The sequence below is a fragment of the Lithobates pipiens genome, unplaced genomic scaffold (genome assembly GCF_037356315.1).
Source record: "Lithobates pipiens isolate NorthernLeopardFrog02 unplaced genomic scaffold, aLitPip1_a1.2 Scaffold_22, whole genome shotgun sequence".
Classification (NCBI taxonomy): domain Eukaryota; kingdom Metazoa; phylum Chordata; class Amphibia; order Anura; family Ranidae; genus Lithobates; species Lithobates pipiens.
In genome coordinates this window covers 161,067,345-161,091,327 of record NW_027507784.1, presented here as the reverse complement: position 1 = coordinate 161,091,327, position 23,983 = coordinate 161,067,345, and the positions used below count along the sequence as shown (strand labels likewise).

General features: G+C 44.9%; 1 protein-coding gene across 2 annotated transcripts in view; it reads left to right on the top strand.

Moving 5' to 3' along the window:
- PARD3B (par-3 family cell polarity regulator beta) overlaps positions 1–23,983 on the top strand; it is a 2,156,380-nt gene that overhangs the window by 640,742 nt on the left and 1,491,655 nt on the right. The window lies entirely within an intron of this gene.

Sequence of the window (23,983 nt, the reverse complement as noted above, 5' to 3'; positions counted from 1 at the left end):
GTTTCATCACTTCCGACTTCAACCGAGGGCGTGGCTACACGACGCAAACGGCCAATATATGTACAGCCCTCCCTCTCTCCGCAAGCCAATCAGACAACCACGCAATGTCCAGCCCACACGGCGCTGCACATCGTCATGGAGACCGGACGTAAGCAGCCTGATAATAAAATGAGGAACTATAGCCATAAGCAAAAACGATCGCCGCATACGTCGCAATCTGTTAATTGCAGAGGCAAGTCAAACATTACGAACATTATAACCTGAGCAGCACATAACACAAATATCCCTGAAAATATAAAATTACAATTAAAAAATATCCTCAATTTATAAACAACTATAAAACTCAGTCAACAAGGATAGCATAGGAAGAGGATAAAAAAGGACATAAAGTCATCAATTAATCCCTATATGTGTATATAGTTTACAGACAGGAACTTTCTATACACATAAAGGTTTCTAGATTATCTCTCTAAAAAAACGGCTCTCTCAGAGCCAGAATAATATATATGTTTTATGTATCATCAAAAATATATGTATATATATATACAACAATTACTGCATATATACCAAAACTGCATCACATATCATCCTGAGACCAACGTCCCAGTAAAAAATGGAATCCTAATTGCATTATAAGGAGCCGTCATCCCCAGGGTCTTTATTATCACTATGGGGTGCCATCTTAAGGGGCTTCATACTAATTGAACTCCTTTCAACACCAAAGAAAAAATCGCAGACAAAATCGTAAACGGAAAAGGAAACATAAAAACTAAAAATATTTAAAATAATCAACATATTAAAACTGACCAGGAAGTGATACCCAGTGCATACAGGGGAACACTGGTGAATGGTTCTGGAATTGATAATTCGGTGAAGTACACGATTTTAACGCTGATGCTACTCTTTGTTAATGTACGCATATATTGAAGTGGGTGACTTTGCTGATATGTGTCAAACTTTTAAAAAAATAAAACAGTATTATGCTATGTATACATTCTGTTTCATTTCTATGATATACTTGGAGGACTACTTGTGACTGCAACGCTAAAGGGGGATATATATGAATATTACTATATCCATTGAAGTGATCACTCCTTAAGGCTTATCTTATCAGGAGTGTCTGGTGAGTTTAACCCCCGAGGGGGGTACGCATCGCATGTGGTGAAGTACTCCTGGTTTATGGTGGAAGAAAGTTTGGCAGCACCTTTGATCACCTTACAACGTTGATTAGATCACTATAGGCACTTTATCTGCACATTTTGGAACTGTCTAGTGATTTTTTTGTTTATTACGACTTCTACAAAGGACTTTTTGTTATAAAAATAAGCGCTGTTTTTATACTGATATTCTCGTATATATTGATGAATTGTTTGTATAACTTTTATATATATATATATATATATATATATATATATATATGATTTATCACATGAATCAGCTTTTTTTTCCCCCATAATTTTTTTATTGAAGTCAAACACAGATAAATGTTACAATTAGAACATCATGGACATCATACAAAGGGTTTTATGGGTTACAAATATTCTTCAGGTCGTATTACGTACCAGAGAGAGAAGCACAATGCAAAACAATCAGGGAATCATATAAGCATGTTCTTTCTCCATTTAGCACATTGGTTATAAACCTAATCATGTTTGTATGCATTTGGACAACAACCCTGCTGTGTCTGGTTCCTTAAAGTTATCAGGAGCCCAATTTCAAGAACGAAAACTGCAAAGGAGGAAGAAGGAAAGACATAAAAAAATGAGTGAGAGAGACAGAACAAGAAAAGACAAAAAAAAAAAGGGTGAAGGGGGAAAGTGGGGAATGGCACAGGAGATTGTGGGAAGAGAATGGGGAAGGGAGAAGGGAAGGAAGTGTCATTGTGGTATGGGTTAGCGGGGTAAAAATAAAATGTCCCGTCACCTCTGCTCCCTCCCATATTTAATTTATCGTGAGCTATATACATAGATTATTTGCATATAATTTTATATCTATGTTAAGTAGAGAGATAATAATATATAATTTGATACTTGTGTGACATCTTTACCCTCTTTAGGGAGAACTGTAATATGTACATCCAACATATGGCCTGTAAAAATATCAGTTACTGAGAGGGCATTGAAGCTTGCAATCATCTTAGGAGACACGACATCCATGAAGCATTTATAATATTGTAATGAGAGCCCATCAGGGCCTGGGCTTTTACCAGGTTTCATTTGTTTCACGACAGTCTATAACTCCTGTTCAGAAAAGGGGTCCTCCATCTCCTCAGCCTGCTGTTTCGTAATTGTTTGTGTGCCATATTGAATTAACAACTCTGCAATTGCCTCCCTTCTTGATTCCGGGGACATTGGGTCAGTGTCATCTGAACCTAGGTTGTAAAGCTTATGCCGCGTAGACACGATCAGACTATCCGGTGGAAATCCGCCAGACTTTGCAGTGGAGGTCCGTCGGACTTTCTGAACAAGCAGACTTGCCCACACACGCCGGACTATGGGGGGGTACGCCGGACTTTTGAAATGAACGGACTTGCCTACACACGGAATAAAGTCCGTTCATTTTGAACGTGACTCCAGGTAGCCGGGACCCCTACCCATTCACCTGGGGGAATAAAATGTTAATAAAAAAACACAACACGACTTCGGGGGTCATTTCCCGCTCTTTGGCTCTTCTTTCCGGGCCTCTGCTATCTTCTTGCAGCTCTTTTACTAGTGTTGGCCTGGTTTTGTCACTGTCGTCTTCTTCTTCTTCCTTCTTTTTCTTCTTCTTCCTTCTGATGTTGACACAACGCTCTCTCTGCCCGTAATGGCAGGGCCGCATTGTGCGGCGACTTATATAAGCATAAGGGGTGGGGGGCGGAGCCGGCGCGCAAGGAGCATGGGCGCGTGAGGTCTGAGGTCCTCGCCATACGGGACATCCAGCACCATTTACAGCAACGACAGACACGGACGAGCGGCAGATCTTCACTTCGGAAGACCCAGGGAAGTGCCCAGTCATGTCGCGGAGGAGGAGGGAGCGCTCTCAGCCCGGGAAAATGAAGGACTTTTTCGGCCGGCCAGGCCACGCAGGCAGGCAAGATGGTGCGCCCGACGCACGTGTGTCACAGGCCGCGGAGGAGGCCTGCAAGGAGGACGCTGAGGATGGCTGGGAAACTGTGAGTAGGCACAGGCACAAACATAAAGCACCGCAGGCCGTGTCCCCGTCCTCCTCCAGCACAAATAGCCCAGCTAAATCTAAGCCTAAGCTATCACAAGGGTCGGCTGATAGAGAGGAAAGAGATACGGCTGCTATTATTGATGAAACGCTGGAGTTTCATGATGCAATCGCAGCTTTCCCCACAAATAATCAGCCAGTTATGGACTCCATCTTGAAGGACATGTTAGTCTCCCTGAGGGGAGCAATTCACACTGACATGTTGCAGTTAGTGTCACAATGCAAATCTGAAGTAAGAGTGGTCAGTGACAGGGTCTCTCATATTGAACATAAGATGGGAGAATTTACAGATACGTTTAACAATATGGTGGATGCTCACAACGAACATGATGAGGACATATCCTGGCTTAAAGCTAAAGTGGCGGACCTGGAAGACCGCTCGAGAAGGAATAATGTTAAAATCAGAGGCATTCCGGAGACGGTTAAACCCCAAGAATTGATGGCACACCTCACTTCTATTATGCGTGAAATTTTACCAGATGTGTCGTTAGAAGAACTAACTATTGACCGCATCCATAGGCTGCCTAAGCCACAACACATTCAGGCGAAACTTCCCAGAGACACTATAGCAAGGATACATTACTACAGGGTAAAGGAGAAGCTAATGTATGCTATAAGGCAAGCAGATCATCCCCCAGATTGCATCCAGGGACTTGCGTTCTTTGCAGATCTGTCAGCTCACACTATGCAACAGAGACGTAATCTCTTGACTATTACCAAGGCACTCAGAAACCACAAGATCCCATACAAATGGAATCACCCAGCTACCCTAATTATTACTAAAGGAGACAGAGATCATCGCATCAGTACACTAGAAGACGGCTTGCACCTACTGGGGAAGTGGGACATCATCGACACGGAGAAGTCATCCCCCAGGAATCATCCGGTCCATCAAGCAGTAAAGGACACCCCTGGGAGCTAAAGCGGCTATTCCCGGATTCCGTGTCTGGTTTGTACTTACTGCACTTCAGTCTGGATGACCCCATCGGCATTGAGACTTGTGTTTCCCCCCGTCTTTATTAGCCACTGTTGGCTTGGTTCCTAGGAATCAGTTCCTACATTTTTTTTTACTTATCACTTTTTCTAAGTTTTCTGAAACGAAGGTTCTCACGCTTCATTGTTTTGCTAAACGTTTTTTTTTTTTTGCATTCCTTTTCTCTTGCAATGAGACTTCCTATACACGCTCACTATCGTGCGCATCAGATTGATTACTGGGTGTGAGCAGAGGAGTGACTAGAGTTTTTTTTTTTATATTTTAGAGGTTGCTGCTCTCCATTTTTGGAGACGTCACAAGCTCCTAGGTCATGGCATTCAAGTTATCCTCTTTAAATGTTAATGGCCTAAACAGCCCGCAAAAACGCCATATGTTATGGAAAGAGACCCAGCGGCTGCGCTGTGATATCCTATGCCTGCAGGAGACCCACTTTAAAGAAGGTAACCATCCTAAATTGACCGACAAACACTTCCCCACGATTTTTCTAAGCAATGCCCCGACGAAAAAAAGGGGAGTAGCGATTCTCGTTAAACACTCAGTTGCTTATAAGTATATTTCCCATCAACAAGACAGTGAGGGGAGGTATCTGATACTCAACTGCGAAATTAATAATGTAGCTTACACTATAATCAACGCTTATGCCCCTAATGCCCGACAGGTGCATTTTCTTAACAAGCTATGGAGGAGAATACAAAAGGCAGCTAAAGGGCATATTATTTTGTGTGGGGACTTGAATGCAGTCCCAGATAAGATATTAGACGTATCTAATCCCTCCCCGAGGCTCTCCTGCAGGCCTGAGATTGCAAAATTCATAGGCTCGGCTGGCTTATATGATGTTTGGAGATGTCAACACTCCACTGAACGGGACTTTTCTTTCTTCTCTCAGGTTCATATGTCCTACTCTAGGATTGATATGTTTCTAATTGATACATTTTTATTACAACGGGTATCTGGTTCAGAGATCGGTACCATTTCATGGACGGATCATGCACTGGTGTCAATGACGATTGGGGGTGGCGCCTTCTCCACCCGGGCAAACCGGTGGAGGTGTGACCCCCAGTTGTTTAAAGATCCAGAGGTGATACAGGAGGTTGTAACCGCACTGAAAGAATTTTTTATGATTAATGATGTTGAGGGTATAGACCCGTTTATCTTATGGAATACTGACAAAGCTTGTATTAGGGGTCTGCTGATTAAGATCAGTGCGGGAGTGAATAAGAGGAGGAGGCAGCATCTGGATAGCCTTTTGACGGAAATACACGATTTAGAAATCGTGAATAAAGCTACCCCTTCCTGCTCCACTAGCAACAAACTTACTAAAGCTCGCATTGACCTACGTACATTACTGGTAGCCCAACATGCCAAGAACATGCATAGACTCAGAGCCAATTGCTATACTCATGGAAATAAGGCTGGGAAGCTCTTGGCTATGCAGCTTAAAGATAAGGTACTTAAACAAAGAATACCCTACATAGTCCTTCCAGAAACGGGATCTAGGCTTACTAATCCTAAATAAATTGCAGATGCTTTTGGCTGGTATTATAGCAGCCTATATAATTTAAGAGAAGATACCTCCACTGTACAGCCCTCACCTGACGCTATAGAGCATTTTCTCCAGACACTTAACCTTCCGAAATTACAACCATCACACTTAGAGCAATTAAATGCCCCATTTTCGCTAGCCGAAATACAAAAAACTATAGACGCTCTCCCTAAAAATAAATTGCCCGGTCCAGATGGCTACTCCTCTGAATATTATAGGGCATTTTCTAATATCTTATCCACCTACATGCAAAGGGTATTCCATGCAGCTGCCTCCTCAGCTTCCTTTCCATCTGAGATGCTTTCAGCTACTATAGTTACGTTACCCAAGCCAGGAAAGGATCCAGATAAGGTTCAGAACTTCAGGCCCATATCTTTATTAAATGTGGACCTGAAGATATATGCCAAGATTTTGGCTAATAGGCTGTCTGGGGTTCTGCCTCAGTTGGTACAGCCCGACCAGGTTGGATTTGTGGCTGGGAGGCAGGCCCCGGATGCCACTAGGAGGGTGTTGAACTTGATCCACTCGGCGTCCAGCGGGGGGGGGGGGGGGGGGCAGCGGTCCTCCTCTCGCTGGACGCCGAAAAGGCTTTTGACAGAGTCCATTGGAGGTATCTCTCGGCGGTTCTCTTGAGGTTTGGCTTTACGGGTCTGGTCCTTTCTGCCATTTCTGCACTGTACACCACACCGTCAGCACATGTGTTCACGGAAGGCCTTTTTTCTGAACAGTTCTATATCACCAATGGCACAAGGCAGGGGTGCCCTTTGTCGCCCCTGATCTTTGCCCTGGTGATGGAGCCATTGGCGGAGAGGATCAGGACCCATCCGACCATAAGAGGTATTAGCTCTGGTTTGACGAGGCACCCTATTACTCTGCGGACAATGTGATTCTGTCTCTTGCCAATCCGGAGGAATCCCTGAAAGCAGTATATGACGTTTTAGAGACCTTTAATGAGATTTCTTATTACAAAATTAATGCCACTAAGTCCAGCATATTGGGCATTAATATCCCTTCGGATGTGCAGAACCGAATTAAGCTCTCTCTACCTTACACATGGGCATCTGAATCCATCCAGTATTTGGGTATTAGACTAACCAGCTCCCTATCTCAACTTTATAGATGCAACTTTGAATCTATTCCGTCCAGCTTTGAAGGGGGAGTTGTCTAGATTTAAGCAGTTTTATCTCTCCTGGTCCGGTAGACTTGCCGCGTACAAAATGTTTTTACTACCCAAACTCCTCTATCTTTTTAGAACACTTCCAATTGTGCTTCCAGTCTCCTTTTATGCAACGCTACAACGCCAACTAAGCAGGTTCTTATGGGATGGGAGGCCTGCTCGAAGTAGTCTTAAAGTTCTAGTTAAACATAGACAGGTGGGAGGAATGGGTGTTCCGGAGCTAAGAGATTATCATATGGCGGCCATCCTGCACCAACTTAGAGTATGGTTCCATACACCGGGGAGGAAACGGTGGCATATATGTGAGCTACAACAAACTCAGCAAGGGGATTTACCGGGGCTCCTGTATGCCCCAATGATAGGTGATCCTAAAGCACATTCACATCATCCCATTATAGATGCTACATTGCGGGCCTGGGCCTACCTACGTAAACACCAACCATCCAATATCGACCTTAAACATCTCCCTATTCCCCTTTCAGCCTTGTCCTTTCTTACCCCGGACTTACAAGTAACACATTGGGCAAACTATGGCCTCTGTTTTACTCACCAACTTTTAACACAGGGCCGCACACGGACATTTGGAAATTTGATGGCTACTCAGGGTATTCCTAAAACTGAATATCTGAATTTCGCCAGATTGACTAGCATGATCCCTAGAGAACATACAGGGTATTTTAGCCTCCCGGAGTGTATTTGGGAGCTGTGGCAACCCGCATCTGCACACAAAAAAGGGATTACGGCCATATACAATCTCTTACATGGCAAAATGCATTTTGAAGTGTTTAATCAGCTGGCCAAATGGGAAGAGGAATTACATATCACCATTTCCCCGGACCAATGGATGAGAGCTATTAAAGGTAGTTATAGCTCCACCCGCTGCTCCAACTTTAGGGAAGGCGCACATAAATTACGACTTAGATGGTACAGGACCCCTTACATAGTATCGAAATATGCAGGAGAGGGCTCGAACATGTGCTGGAGGAGTTGCGGCCAGATAGGAAATCTGACACATATTTTTTGGTTCTGCATATCCTTACGAAGCTTCTGGAGAGAAATAGGCAAATTGATAGCTAAACTGACAGGAATTTTGAATCCCCTTAGGATAGAACAAGCCCTCCTGGGGGTGGACTTGGATATATACCCTATCCCAGAATGCACGTTAGTGACATATATATTATTTGCTGCTCGGCTGAGCATCACAAGAAAATGGAAGTCAAATATATCTCCTTTAGTTTCAGAAGTTGTGACCCTAGTGGATCACTCGTTTGAATATGAACAAACTGTAGCGTTTCAGGAAGACAGATTAAAATCCTTTTTTCAAAAATGGGCGTTATGGGACAAATTTAGAAAACATCATCGCACTGTTTCTTGACTATATCTGATAAATCTGTTGTGACTTGCCTGAAATTCTGCTGTTGTCTCACTCATTTGTTGCATTTATATGTTTATCTATCAACCCGCCCATTGGGATACAACATTGTTATCAAAGAAGGCTTTACTGGTTTCGTTTTATTTTGGTATTTCATCATTTCTACTTCTACGATTTTGTATGCGATATGTAATCCTTTTCATGGCTTACTTTGTATGTACACGCCTATGTGGAATGTCAATTTTTGAAACCTTTAATAAAAAGATTGTTAAAAAAAAAAAGCATAAGGGGTGGGGTCACCGGGTGATGTCACATGGTGACCCCACCCCCTATGATGTCACAGTCCCAGCATCCTCCTAGAATGCGGGCCCCCTCCCAAAAGCACCCCCATGTTGAGGGCACACGGCCTGGTACGGCTCAGGAGGGGCGGGCGCTCCGCGTCCCCACCCTCTTTCCTGACCGACCAGGCTGCGTGCTTGGATAAGGGTCTGCTATGGACTTTGGGGGGACCCCCACACCATTTTTTTCAGCATAGGGTTCCCCTTTAAATCCATATCAGGTGACAGGGCTCGCGAGGTGTCAATCTCGCTGATGGAGGGGGTGACGTTGACTTCCTGTGCTAGTCCCGTGTACCTGGAGCCATGTTCAAAATGAACGGACTTTACTCCGTGTGTGGGCAAGTCCGTTCATTTCAAAAGTCTGGTTGACTAACACACAGACGGGCCGATTGTCCTCCGAACTGCAGAGTCTGGTGGACAATTTTGAATCAAGACTTCTTTCTAAGTCCGCCGGACTTTGGGAACACAGTCAGCCGCAACCCACACATGGGCGGATTGTCCGGCAGATAATCCAATCGTGTGTGCGCGGCATTAGAGTAATACCTCTCAAAGTTTTTAGTTATGTCCTCATTGGTGACATGTAGTGTTCCATGACGGTTGCGTATGTGGTGTACTGTACCCTCTTGAGGCTTGCACTGCCCTTTCCAGTAGTTTTCCATTTTTCTTTTTTTTTTTACTTGTTTTGGCTAGGGTCAGTTCACTACTGGTAGCATAAGGTAATACCTGAAATCTGTAGAGGTTGCACAGGCAGTCCCACTCTTCCAGGATGGCACATCAATAAGTGCCTTTGCCAGAGGGCTTGCTGTGTCTCCCAGCACAGGCTCAAGAGCATGGAGGATATTCTAGGATACTGGCAGTTACTCTAGGAGAGCTGGGCAGTAGAAAGTCCTTAACCCATAAGCAGGATTGGTATCTGCTCCTTTGTGCAAGGAGGAACGGGATGAGCACTGCCAGAGCCCTACAAAATGACCTCCAGCAGGCCACTAGTGTGAATGTCTCTGACCAAACAATCAGAAACAGACTACATAAGGATAGCCTTGGGACCCAACATCCTCTAGTGGGCCCTGTGCTTACTGCCCAGCACTGTAGACCTTAATTTGCATTTGCCATTAGACACCAGAATTGGCAGATCCGCCACTGGTGTCCTGTAGTTTTCACAGATGAGAGGTTCACTCTGAGCACATATGACAGATGTGAATGGGTCTGGAAAAGCCGTGGAGAACATTCTGCTCCCTGTAACATTGTGTCAGCATGACCAGTTTGGTGATGGGTCAGGTATGGTCTGGGGAGGCATATCTATGGAGGGACACACAGACCTCTACAGGCTAGATAATGATAATGATGATGATGATGATGATGATGATGAAATCATTGGACCTATTGTCAGACCCTACATTGGTGCAGTGGGTCCTGGGTTCCTCTTGGTGCATGACAATGCCCGGCCTCATATGTCGAGAGTATGCAACCAGTTCCTGGAGGATGAAGGAATTGATGCCATTGAATGGCCTCCATGCGCGACTCACCCAAATCCAATAGAACACCTCTGGGACATTATGTTTTGGTCCATCTGACACTGCCAGGTTGCACCTCAGTCTGTTCAGGAGCTCAGTGATGCTCTGGTCCAGATTTGGGAGAAAATACCCCAGGGCACATCTGTTGTCTCATCAGAAGCATGCTCCGACATTGTCAGGCATGCATACAAGCATGTCGGCACCATAAAAAAAGACCAAAAAGTACCATTTTGAGTTGCTGCAATGAAAGTTATGCAAAATGGACTAGACTGCTTCATTATTTGTTCACTTTGATTTTCAGGTTGTCTTTAAATTCAGCCCTCTGTAGGTTAATCATTTTTATTCCTATGAAACAGTGTGGCATCCTTTTATTCCTAATGCATTACCCAGTCCATAGCAGTATAGCTATCCATAGTTACATAGTACGTGAGGTTGAAATAAAACACATGTCCATCAAGTCCAACCTATGTGTGTGATTATATGCCAGTTTTACATTATATATCCCTGTATGTTGTGGTCATTCAGGTGCTTATCTGATCATTTTTTGAACCTATCAATGCTCCTCGCAGAAACCACCGCCTGTGGAAGGGAATTCCACATCCTTGCCGCTTTTACAGTAAAGAACCCTCTACGCAGTTTAGGGTTAAACCTATTTTCTTCTAATTTTAGTGAGTGCCCATGTGTCTTATTAAACTACCTAACGCTGAAATGTTTTATCCCTATTGTGGGGTAACCAGTATGGTATTTGTGAATTATAAACATCCCCTTTTCTACTATTTATACTTTTTTTAAATATTAAGCTTTTTAACACTTTTTTTTTTTAACATTGAAGTCAATGAGAGCATGGTTCAAATCCTTAAAATCTTCCTCCGCTTCCAAAAGTTTCAGCTCCTTCACACTTTCACCTACAGATGCCAAACAAACTTTAACATGTTCACAAAATATTCAGCTATCTGCCTATATCTTTTCAGTTTTATATCTTTTACAGTTTTTGTGAAAAAGCTGTTTAAGTTTAGTGATCATTTCAGGAAATTTCATTTTAAAGGCTTTTGTTTTCATGGTTACCAAAGCTTCTTATACACAGTGATGGGCGGTGGGGGAGAGCACAGACACACCATGTACTGATTTAGAATAGAGGAATATGATGGGCAGTTTTGATGGGGAAATTCTGATGGGACAGTTTTGATGGTGGCAAGATCATTGGGCAGATTTGATGGGGGGGGGGGGGGGAATGATGGGCCAGTTTTGATGGTGGCAATATGATGGGGCAGTTTTGTTGGTGGCAATATGATGGGGCAAATTAGATGGGAGCAGTTTTGATGGCGGCAATATGATGGGGTAGTTTTGATGGTGGAAATATGATGGGGCAGTTTTGGTTCTATTCAGCATTCCCACACATTTTCTCCAGGAAATGCATTTTCTAGTTTATTAATAATCATCATCATCTTTTTTATTATTCTGCACGTTTTTTTGGCTGTGCGTAACTTCTGCATACTTTCAGCTATTAAAGCCATTCAACTTTTAAAATGTTCAACTCTATCAGATGATGATGGGACTTCTTCATCTTTGTTTCTACTATTTATACTTTTTAAAATATTAAGCTTTTTAACAGTTTTTTTTTTTATTTCAAATAGTTTTATTGTTATAAAACAAAGTGTGAACAAAGAACAAATGACATATATATTCAGCATGTTACATAGCTCAATGTTACATTCCATTTCCACAGGCAGAGTACAAGTAAATAAATATAACTTCTAAAGATAGCTACTAATAAGCTCTTCTGGAGAATTTGGTGAACCCAATTGCTTAACCGGACATCGTATCTATGAAAAGGTTAGCTGTGCTGTGCAGGGAGTTTATGACCTCTGGTAAAGTCCTAAGATATTACGCAATGAATTCAGTAAGGCTGTCTAGGCCTAAGCCGACCTCTAGTGTATTCCTTCTCTAAAGATGTCTTTAGTCTAGAGGTCCTGGTGTCCTGTATCAGGACTTGAGGGTGCATGAGCAAAGCTGGTCTAATGTGGCCTGGTGTTTAAGGATGGGATATGCTGTGACGGCGGTCAAAAACGGGCCATTGAAGAGCATGGGTAGCTAAGATTATTTTGGAGTTTTACAACATGCTATGATTGCAGAGATGGAGAGTATATCAGTATCAGGTAACCTAATGTCCTAAAGAGGAGGTTTGATGTGTGATAAGGCTGAATGTTTATGTCGTTGTAGAGTAAGTTTAGTAAAAATAAGTCTGGAGATATCAAAAGAAAATGGGGGGTGAGAGGGAGGGGACGTTAAGGGAGTGTTGAGGAGAGGGAAATGGTGTGCAGGAGGGGAGGGCAGGGGAGAAACGGAGGGAGGGGAAGAAGCTAGCAGCTTCAGGTGTGATATAATAGAGGTGGGAATAAGGGGAAGAAGAAAGGACGCGATTATTCAGAGAGATAGAAGGTGCAATAGAGAAAAAAAAAAGAAAGAAAGGTAGGTAAAAGACTAAAGATGGAGAGGAAATAGAAGGAGAGAAAGAAAGAAGAAAAGAAGAAATGAAAAGAAAGGAGGGCCTCTGGCTTGCCCCCGCTGCAAAGTAAGAAAGGGGTATATCATATTCGAGGATTTAGATTGATAATTACTGGTAAGATGCCATATGGGTTAAGTATTCTTGTGTAGTCTGGAAATGAATCCAGCAGGCCCATTTCATACTGTACTTAGAGGGGGTGTCACGGGAAGTGTTAATGAGTTTCTCCATGTCAGCAACTTTTTGTATTCTGGAGAACCAATCCTTGATGGTAGGAACTCGGGAGGATTGCCAATGGACGGGCACGCACTGCTTTGCTGCATTGATTAGATGCATCCCAAGTGATTTATGATAGGTATTATGTGGTAAACTGGTATGGTGTAAGAGAAACTGGGCAGGAGTAAATTCTAGTGTGTAGGAGCAAATTTGTTCTGTCAGGCGGTGCACATCCGTCCAAAAACGTTGGATCAATGGGCACGACCACCATATGTGTAATAACGTTCCCTTGTCCTGAGAACATCTCCAACAGGACTCGGGAACATTAGGTTTGTATTTGTGGACAACCGCTGGAGTATGGTACCACCTGGATTGAATCTTAAAACCTTTTTCTTGGGTATTCACATTAGAGGATCCTTTGTGAATATTGGCGTAAATTTGCTCCCATTGGTCCTCAGAGAGTGAAATGGACAAGTCCCTTTCCCATTTTGCGCAAGCAGGTGTATCATTCGCTCTTTGTTTCGCAAAAAGCAGAGTATGTGTATATGAAATAAGGCGTGTTTGGGGAGAGGTTTGAGTGCATAGTGTTTCAAAGGGGGAAAGTTGTCGGGAGCAACAGAGGTCTTTGTCTATGCTCTGTAGGTACGAGGCCACCATGAGGTAGGGCCAGGGAGGGATGGGAGTTTCCCCAGTCCGGGTCGCGAGCTGAGTTCTGGTTTGAAGTTTACCCCGGTGGAAGAAATGGTGCGCTCTAATTTGGGTCGTGGGCCAACAGTCTGCTAGAAAATTATCTTTCATTCCTGGTGGGAAGTCAGGATTAAGTTTTAGGGGAGTCAGGGGGCCTGGAGAAGATGAAATGTTCGATTTTTTACAAGTTTGGTGGAAGCATCTCAAGGTCGGGCCTATAAGAGGGTGTTGTATCAGGCTAGATGGAACACAGCGTGGAGGGATCCACGGTAAGGAGGGGAGGGACAAGTCTGTAAAGGAGGCTTCTAAAGAAACCCAGTCTTTACTGGCTGTATGCACATTCCAATCCACTATCCTGGTTAAATGAGTTGCGAGGTAGTATTTGTGGAGGTTTGGGAGACCAATTCCCCCTAGATTCTTTGGGCATGAAAGTTGATCGTAGTTAATTCTGGGCTTACGCTTGCTCCAAAGAAATTGAGAACAGAGTTGTCTATATTTGCTAAAAAAGGAGATAGGAATGTGGATGGGGATCGTTTGCAACAGGTAGAGCATTCGTGGAAGGGCATTCTTTTTTAAAATGGCTGCTCTGCCAAACCAAGAAAATAGAGGTTTGTCCCATTCCTTGATATCTTTAGTCAATTGGTTCAGGAGAGGATTAAAAATGTTTGCGTATAGATTAGACAGATTGGAGGGAATTTGGATGCCCAGATATGTAATCGAATCATCTTTCCAGAGGAAGGGGAAATTCTTCTTACATTGATCAACTATTTTCTGGGGCAAAGAAACGTTAAAGGCAAAGGATTTTGACAGATTGATTTTGAGATTCGACAAGTATTGGAAATGTTTGAATTCTGAAAGCACTACCGGTAATGTGATCAATGGGTTTGAAAGAAAAAGCAGAATGTCATCCGCGAATGCGGCATATTTATATTCTTTTAGTGGGGACTTAATGCCTTGAATGTCGGGATTGGCTGTAATTTTACGGAGAAAGGGTTCAAGGGTCCGGACAAAAAGGATGGGGGACAGGGGACACCCCTGTCTCGTCCCATTGCGGATGGGAAAGGCGTCCGACAGAGTGTGGTTGGCTCTAACTTTCGCAACTGGGTTTTCATACAGTGCCATGATTAAGTCGATTAAGTGAGGTCCCAGTCCAATCGCCTGGAGCACTGCCCTCATGTATCTCCAAGACACTCTGTCGAACGCCTTTTCCACATCCAGAGAAAGGAAAAAGCCTTTCTGGTTGGAGCTTGTTATCAGATGGTGAAGATTTATGGCTTTAATCGTATTATCCCTGGTCTCCCTGCCAGGGATAAAACCGGATTGATCTTGGGAGACAAGGGAAGGGAGGAAAGGGAGCAGCCTGTTCTCTATAATTTTAGGAAAAAGCTTGATGTCCGAATTAAGAAGGGAGATAGGCCTATAATTGCTGGGCTGGGATGGGTCTTTGTCTTCTTTTGGTATTACAACTATGTGTGCTTCCAGCATTCTTTGTGAGAAGGGGGAAGATGGAGATAAGGAATTGAAAGCTTTGAGGAAAGGATTCCGCAATGAGTCGGAAAACGTTTTATAGTAAACTGTTGGCAGACCATCTGGGCCTGGGCTTTTCCCGGGTTTCAAGCTTTTAAGTGCGAGATTTCACTCTAACGGGGATATTGGAGATTCCAGACCCTCCGAAGCTTCAGGTGAAATCTTAGCAGGGGCGAATTGGGAGAGGAAGGAGGAAATAGCATGATCCTGGGATGAATGGTTATCTGGGGCGTGGGTAGAGTTTTGAAGGTCATATAGAGAGGAATAATATTTTTCAAACTCTTTGGCGATGTCTCTGTTGTGGACAATTAGATCACCTGAGGGGGAACGTAGATGGTGTATTACATTGTTGTTATTCTTTTTACGCAGAGCTTGGGCAAGGAGACGACCGCTCTTATTACCGTGCTCATAAAAGAGTTTTTGGGACAAAACAAATTTTTTCTTGATGTTGAGGTTCAGGGTCTCATTGATTAGGGCTCTCGTATCTGTTAGTGTATGTTGTGCCAGTGTTCGTTTATGACTGGTTTCTAGTTTTCTCAGTTTAGTGAACAGTGCAGTAAGTCTGGCCTTGCAGGCTTTCTTGAGAGATGCTGAGATTGCGATCATTTTACCCTTTATGACACATTTATGGGCCTCCCATTGGGTCATTTTGGAGGTATCTAGGGAATCGTTTTCTGAGAAATAGTCTGTCAGGCATTTCCTCAGGTCGTCTTCGATGGATTTGTCCGTTAAGATAGTGGGATCTAATTTCCATATGAACGTCCAATCATTTGTCTCTGGGAATGTAAGTGTCAGGGAAATAGGGTGGTGGTCAGAAATAGCCATTGGTTCGATAGTCGCGGTCGTGAGTAGTGGTAGGTCTTGTTGCGATAGGAAAAGATAATCTATACGAGAATATTTGTTGTGGGGGGCAGAGAAATAGGTAAAGTCTTTGTCCTTGGGATGCGAGATGCGCCATGTATCATGTAAACAGAGTTCATGGAGGCAACGTCTGATTTGTTTAAGCGCTCTATAGGTAAGATGTGATTTACCCAATGAAGTGTCCAGCAGGGGGTCTAGGGGCAGATTGAGGTCGCCCCCTAGTATCAGTATTCCCTCTTGGAAAGAGAGCAATTGTCGTACTATAGCTCGCAGGAAAGGGACTTGTGACGAGTTGGGGCAATATATGTTTGCTAAGGTGATAGGTCTGTTTTTGAAGGTTCCTTTCAGAAAGACAAACCTCCCTTGTTCATCTATCAGGGAGTCCGTGATTGTGATTGGCGAATTCTTGGAGAGAAGTATAGATACTCCTTTGGACTTAGTTATGGGAGAGGTGGCGTGAAAACCCTGAGGGTAGTGTGGACTAGACATTGTCGGTACATGTTTCGAGCAGAAGTGGGTTTCCTGCAGAAAAATTACTTCAGCTTTGGATTGTTTTGCATAAGATGGTACTCGGGAGCGTTTCTCAGGGGTGTTAAGGCCCCGAACATTCAGGGAAAGAAGACCAGAGACCCGAGCAGAAAAGGGGGACGTAAAGTGGAGGTAGTGGTAAGAGGGGGAGAGGAGGGGGAATCTGTATGTGAAGGTGTGTAGGAGGAGTGGAGGGGGGGAAATATGTGGAATGTGGAGGAAAATCGGTGAAAAAAAAGGGGGGTCCTAGGGTACTACACGGGAAGTTGTTGTGACGACTACCGGTTGACAGGTATGACCTGCAAACCTACGTCTAATACAGGAGGTAACCGGAAAGGGTCAGTAAGACTACCAGAGTCTCCTGTTCGGGGGACAGAGTTCTGGGTACGGACCGAGAGGGGAGTTCTAGGTCCTGCCGAGGCTTCTAGAGTAAAGGAACAGGGGGAAAGGTAAGTGGGACTGAACCCAGGTGGGGGTAGTGATCCCCCCCAGGCCTGCCCACACGTGTGGCTTAAAGCAACCATGGTGAGGCAAAAATAATATACAGTAAATTGGTCACCGCGGCCCTCAGGTAGTCATGTTAAGAGGACTTATACTCACAGCCTAAACAATCAGAAATAGAGCAACGGTGAACAATTCCAGGTGCGGGTTTGTACCCAAGAAGGTTCTGGGGTTTAAAGGGCGAAGAGGGTTACATTAAGGTGTTACAGGGATATTATGAAAGGAGGAGTGGATTGTGAGTTAGAGCCGCTTATGTGCCATCCATACAGCAAACTGTGCGAATGTTAAACTAGGTCCCAGAAATAGGGAAGCGGCATAAAAAATAGAAAAAAATAGAATGAGCAAAAAGAAATATTCATATATAAAAGCACATAAACAACCGCTTGATACGTTTATAATCAACATATAATACCTGCAGGAGAAACTACTTCCCACCTGACAATCACGGTTAAGAGGTAACGCATTGAACATTATACATGCAACAAAAATAACATAATCAACTGCAAAATCTCGGGAAACAGCAATACAAACTGTTAAAAGAGACATATCATGGCATGTGGAGAGTTGGGGTGTAAATAAGTGCTGACTTTAGTGCAACCTTCTCTTGGTACTCCATCTTGCACAGAGAGATAATGCTAGAATAGAGGAGGCCATACCTGGGTCCGAGCTCCAATGGGTTTTAGTAGCTCCGAGGACATGCGTGCCCTCATAGAAATGGATAGTGACCCGGCGGCAGCCGAGATAATCAGGGGTAATTTTAAGTCCGACAACCTGGTTAGGTGACCTCATGATGGAGGGGACTAAAAAAGCTCTTTCTCGGGGGCGTGGCCTGGATCCGATCCGAGATGGACGCTTAGAACTGGAGCTCCGTCCTCGAGGCCAGCAACTTAAGCTTTACAGCCCTTTTTCATACCCCTGACATGGTGAGGACACCCAGAGCGACCTCCGCTACACGGTCCAGATCGCCCAGGGGATCCGACGACCTCTCCGCCCGTCCGATTCCGGACATATTCCGGGCGCGGCCCTCAGGCAGGATGCAGGCCTCCCAGGCAGAGGCGTGCGACGGAAGATCCCCGAGTGCCAGCCCTAACAGGCCAGAAGCACTGCTCCCCGCTGGCCCCAGAATTGACCGGCCTCCCGGCCCCACAGCGGCGGTGAGCATAGACGACCTCCGCAGCGTGGCCGCAGACATTAAGAATACACTTATGGCTGCGATTTCAGACATGCGGTCGGACATACACGCCATGACATTGCGGGTGGAGGAAGTTGAAGCAACTCAAGCGAGACAAGACACCGCTCTATGCCATGTGCAACAGATAACGGAGTCCCACGCCGTTCATCTTAGGGACATTAACAGACATTTGGAGGACTTAGATAACCGCGGAAGACGCCGCAACCTCAGAGTGAGAGGCATACCGGAGACCATTGAACCCTCCCAGCTATCCCAGACTGTAACCACGCTGTTTAATGAGATCTTAGACCGCCCTCCTGACACTCAAGTCAACTTTGAGCGTATTCACAGAGCTCTGCGACCAAGAGGGAGGGAGACAGACCCCCCCCGGGATGTGGTCTGCTGCCTCATGGACTTTCCACTTAAGGAGCAAATCCTCCATGCAGCCAGGACACACGATCGAGTCGCGGTACAGGGAGCCACTGTTAGAATTTTCCAAGACCTGTCAGGTATCACCCTACAGAGGAGAAGGGAACTTCGCCCCCTTCTGGAAGCTTTGAGGGCTAGGTCCATAGTCTACAGATGGAAGTTCCCATTTGGTCTGACAGCTTCTCACCATGGCAAGACAGCGATCCTTAGAGTACCGGAGGACCTGGATCACTTTTTCTTCACCCTGGATATACCGCCTGTGGATCTACCAGACTGGTATAGTGACTTCCGCCTCTCCACACTTTCTCGTGCTTTCCCCATGGATGGCATAGCGGAAGCGGGAAACTTCAGCCTGGGCCGCCGACGCCATCATCCCCCCCCTCCTCGCTCGCCTTCACATGACAACGGAGCGCCGAGGAATGGGAGTCCCTCGGCCTCTCCAGCACACCGCAGAGCCAGGATCCACTGATCTACTCATCTCTTCTCAGCTCACTGCTCCCGTCTGATTTCCAGGTACTGTGTATTGCTCCCTGTTTAGTTACCTTTGGTTTGTTTCCCCTTGTTTTTCGGCTCTGCTCCAAGTTTTAGGACCTACCCAAGGCTCCCCACGGTCTGATATAACAAGCCCATTTTGCCTGCTTCTCAGCCCGCCACCGGCTCCCTTGTTGCCCCCCTCTTTTTTTTTTTCTTTTTTTTTTTTTTCTTTTTTTTTTTTTTTTTTTTTTTTTTTTCTCTTTCTCCCGATCCCCGTACTGCAGATCCCCTGCACAACTCTGCCACTGTTCTACATGTGCTCCTTTTACTCTCCTCATCCCTCTACCCATCAACCTCTCAGCGATGTCGACACGATGCCGTTTCGATGGACAGACCTCACTCTTTGTCATGAGACTACTCCCGCTATGGGCGCCCTAATCGGAGAACCTCAGGACCACTCCTGCCCGACAAACTTGGATCTTTCAGTCTGCTGGAGCACCACATGGGTCTCCTCCCTGATTTCCCGGACTATCTTGTAATGGCCATTTCTAGTTATAGATTACAACCGGTACTTTGCTTAAATTGTCGTTGAACTTTCTGATATGCACTACTCTCTAAACACTCTGCCCCATTTTACTACCCCTACCCTTCTTTCTCTGCTCCCCTATTATCCTTTCTCTCCCCTTCTCTCCCCATCTTCTCCGCCCGCCTCTTTTTCTGTTTGTCTTATCTCCCACCCTCTACTACCCCTCTGTCAATGGCTGGCACACTGGGGACCCCCGAGCCCTGGGCTTAGGCTCCCACTGGCTTCCAAAGGGGATCGGGTATTCTATTCTATTCCAAATAGTTAGATGTACTGGGGCAACGGGGCAGCTGTAATGTAATGTATTGTATTTTATTTTGTTTTATTTTAGTATGTTTATGGGTGTGGCTGGTTGGGGGGATGCAACACTCGGGCTAGAGCCCCCTCTAGCTCTCCTTACCTCGAAGGCGCTGTCTTTGGCTGCCAGTCGCAGCGATATCTCTGACGATTTAGGCAATTGTCGCACCACCTTTCTTCCCAAAGCGGATATGTACTTCTGTTAACTTAATACGTCCCCATGAGATTTAGACCCGAGTGTGGCCTCCCCCGAGCTGGCGATACTTTTCTGCGAGGGATGACATACAGAAGAGTTGCAATATCCACGTTGATGCTTACTTATTTCTGCCCTATCCCTTCAAAGAGCGAGTCTCTCCCCTCCAAGCACCCTATGGGGATGCCCTAAGTTTTTGGAGCCGTTGTTGTAATGTTAACCTTATATATATTGTTCACCAGGTTATTTTTTCACCAAGCTGGTCAGATGGGACGCAATTATCCAAAAAGTATTCAGGTATTACATGCGGATCATGGAATTTTTTTTTTTTTTTTTTATGACTGCTTTCTGTTTATATGTTTATATACATGGCACCCCCCGCTCCCTATATCATCTCACTATACCACTGTCTCACCGTTTCGCAACCCTTCCCACTATGTACTTCTCAGAACTCTGCGGGGTATCTTTATTTCTGTCCCTCAAGGTGCTTATTGCTACTGTAGCTCTAATACTGTTTATCTATCTCTGGCATCTGGGCCTTAACTGTTCAACCTTCTCATATATTCACTCTGGGGAAACGATAACAACTCTGCTGTACGACATGAAAACCTCACCATGGATACCTTACTTTACACAGGTAGGCTAGTCCGGGAGGGCTGATTGCGCCCTCCTGGGTCTTGCTCTGGATGCCTTCCCTTTGGTTTTCCCTACTACAGAAGCCTCGGCAGGACCGATAGCCCCTATCTCGGTCCGTACCCAGTCTTTTGTCTCCCAAGCGGGAAGCTCCGGCAGCTCTCCTGACCTTGACCGGTTACCCCTATTGCCTGACGTAGGTGTGCGGGTCATACCCGTCAACCGGTGTAGTTTTTGCTACTCCTCGCGGAGTACCTCCCTTTCTCACACCCCTCCTACCCCCCTTCCTATACTTACCCTACCCTCTTCCCCCCTCCCTTTCTCGGGTCTCTGGTTTCCCCAGGCTTTTCTTTCTTTTTTTTTAATTCACTGTAGGGCCTACTAACCAGCCACTATGCCGCGCTCCCAACTCAGTCCGGCCCCCATAACGCTCAAAATTTTATCCCTGAACGCTCGGGGCCTTAACATCCCCGAGAAACGCTCCCGAGTACTCTCCTATGCAAAACATACTAAAGCTGAGGTGGTCTTTCTCCAGGAGACCCACTTTTGCGTGAAGAGTGTCCCAAAATTATCCAACTCGTACTACCCCCTGGGTTTCCACTCCACCTCTCCATTAACTAAATCTAAAGGGGTATCTGTTTTGATCTCCAAGAATTCGTCACTCTCAATCACTGATTCCCTGTTAGATGAACAAGGGAGGTTTGTCTTTCTGAAAGGTACCTACAAAAACAGACCTGTCACTCTAGCAAACATATATTGCCCTAACTCGCTACAAGTCCCCTTCCTAAGGGCTATAGTTCGACGCTTACTATCCTTTCAAGAGGGAATCCTACTACTAGGGGGGGACTTTAACCTGCCTCTTGATCCTTTGATGGACTCCTCTTCGGGAACATCACATCTCACGTATAGGGCGCTTAGACAAATCAGGCACTGCCTCCATGAACTGAATGTACATGATACTTGGCGTATCATGCACCCCAAGGATAAAGATTATACCTATTTTTCTGCCCCCCACAATAAATACTCCCGTATAGACTACTTTTTTCTTTCGCAACAGGACTTGTCATTACTCACGACCGCGACAATCGAACCAATGACGATCTCGGACCACCACCCTATCTCTTTGACACTCACGTTACCAGAGACAACCGACAGGACATTTATTTGGAAACTGGACCCCTTTCTATTAACGGACAAATCAGTTGAAGACGATTTGAGGAAATGTCTCTCAGACTACTTCTCAGAAAACGACTCCCCAGATACCTCCAATATGACTCAATGGGAGGCCCATAAATGTGTCATCAGAGGTAAAATGATTGCGATCTCAGCATCTCATAGGAAAGCCCGTAGGGCCGAGCTTACTGCCCTGTTCACTAAGTTGAGGCGTCTTGAGGCTAGACACAAACAAACATTAGCCCAACATACTCTAGAAGAATTAACTGATACAAGAGCTCTGATAAACGAAACCCTGAACCTTAACGTTAAGAAGAAATTTATTTTATCTCAGAAGCTCTTTTATGAACAGGGTAATAAGTGTGGGCGCTTCCTTGCACAAGCACTGCGTAAACAGCGTAACAATAATGTAATACACCATCTACGTTCCTCCTCAGGCGAGCTTATTACCCACAACAGGGACATTGCTAAGGAATTTGAAAAATATTATTCCTCCCTATATAACCTTCCTAACGCGGCTCCCGACTCAGACAGTATGATTTCTTCCTTCCTTTCCCAGTTTGCTCCTGACAAGATTTCATCCGAAGCCTCGGAGAGTCTAGACTCTCCAATATCCCCAGTAGAGTGGAACCTCGCCCTCAAGAGCTTGAAACCTGGGAAAAGCCCTGGCCCGGATGGTCTGCCAGCAGTCTACTACAAAACATTTTCCGACTCATTGAGAAAGCCCTTCCTCAAAGCTTTTAATTCCCTTTCTCCTTCTTCCCCCTTTTCGCAAAGAATGCTGGAAGCTCACATAGTCGTAATACCAAAAGAAGGAAAGGATCCATCCCAACCCAGTAATTATAGGCCTATCTCCCTTCTAAATTCGGATATCAAACTTTTTTCGAAAATTATAGCTAACAGGTTACTCCCTTTCCTTCCTTCCCTAGTTTCCCAAGATCAATCTGGTTTTATCCCTGGCAGGGAGACTAGGGATAACACAATTAAAGCCATCAACCTTCACCATCTCATTACGAGCTCCAACCAGAAAGGCTTTTTCCTTTCCTTGGATGCGGAAAAGGCGTTCGACAGAGTGTCTTGGAAATACATGAGGGCAGTGCTTCAGGCAATTGGACTGTGGCCTCACTTAATCGATTTAATTATGGCACTTTATGCTGACCCAGTCGCTAAAGTTAGAGCCAATCACACTCTGTCGGACGCCTTTCCCATCCGCAACGGGACGAGGCAGGGCTGTCCCCTATCACCCATTCTCTTTGTTCTAACCCTTGAACCCTTTCTTCGTAAACTTTTAGCCAACCCAGACATCCAGGGTATCAAGTCCCCACTAAAAGAATACAAATACGCGGCTTTCGCAGACGACATCCTGTTTTTCCTTTCCAACCCGCTGATCACTCTACCAGTTGTGCTTTCCGAATTCAAGCAATTTCAATTTTTGTCGAATCTTAAAATCAATTTTGCGAAATCCTTTGCCCTCAACATCTCCCTACCCAATACAGTGGTAGACCAATGCAAGGTGAACTTCCCTTTTATTTGGAAAGACGATTCGATAACATACTTAGGCATTCAAATTCCCACTGCCCTATCTGATCTTTTTGCAAAAAATTTCACTCCTCTCCTAAATCAATTGACCAAAGATCTCAAAGTTTGGGATAAGCCAACGTTTACTTGGTTTGGCAGAGCAGCTATTCTAAAAATGAATGCCCTTCCACGAATGCTGTACTTGTTACAGACGATTCCCATCCACATTCCTATCTCCTTTTTCAATCAATACAGAAGGCTCTGTTCACAATTTCTTTGGAGTCAGCGCAAGCACAGACTTAGTTACGAACAACTTTCGCGCCCAAAGAATCTAGGGGGTATAGGCCTTCCAAACCTCCATAGATACTATCTCGCAACTCATTTAACTAGGATAGTGGATTGGAATGTACATGCAGCCACTAAGGACTGGGTTTCTCTGGAAGCTTCTTTTTCAGCTTTGCCTCTTCATTCTATGCCTTGGCTTTCCCCAAGCTGTGTACCACCTGGTTTGACACAACATCCTCTCATAGGCCCGACCTTG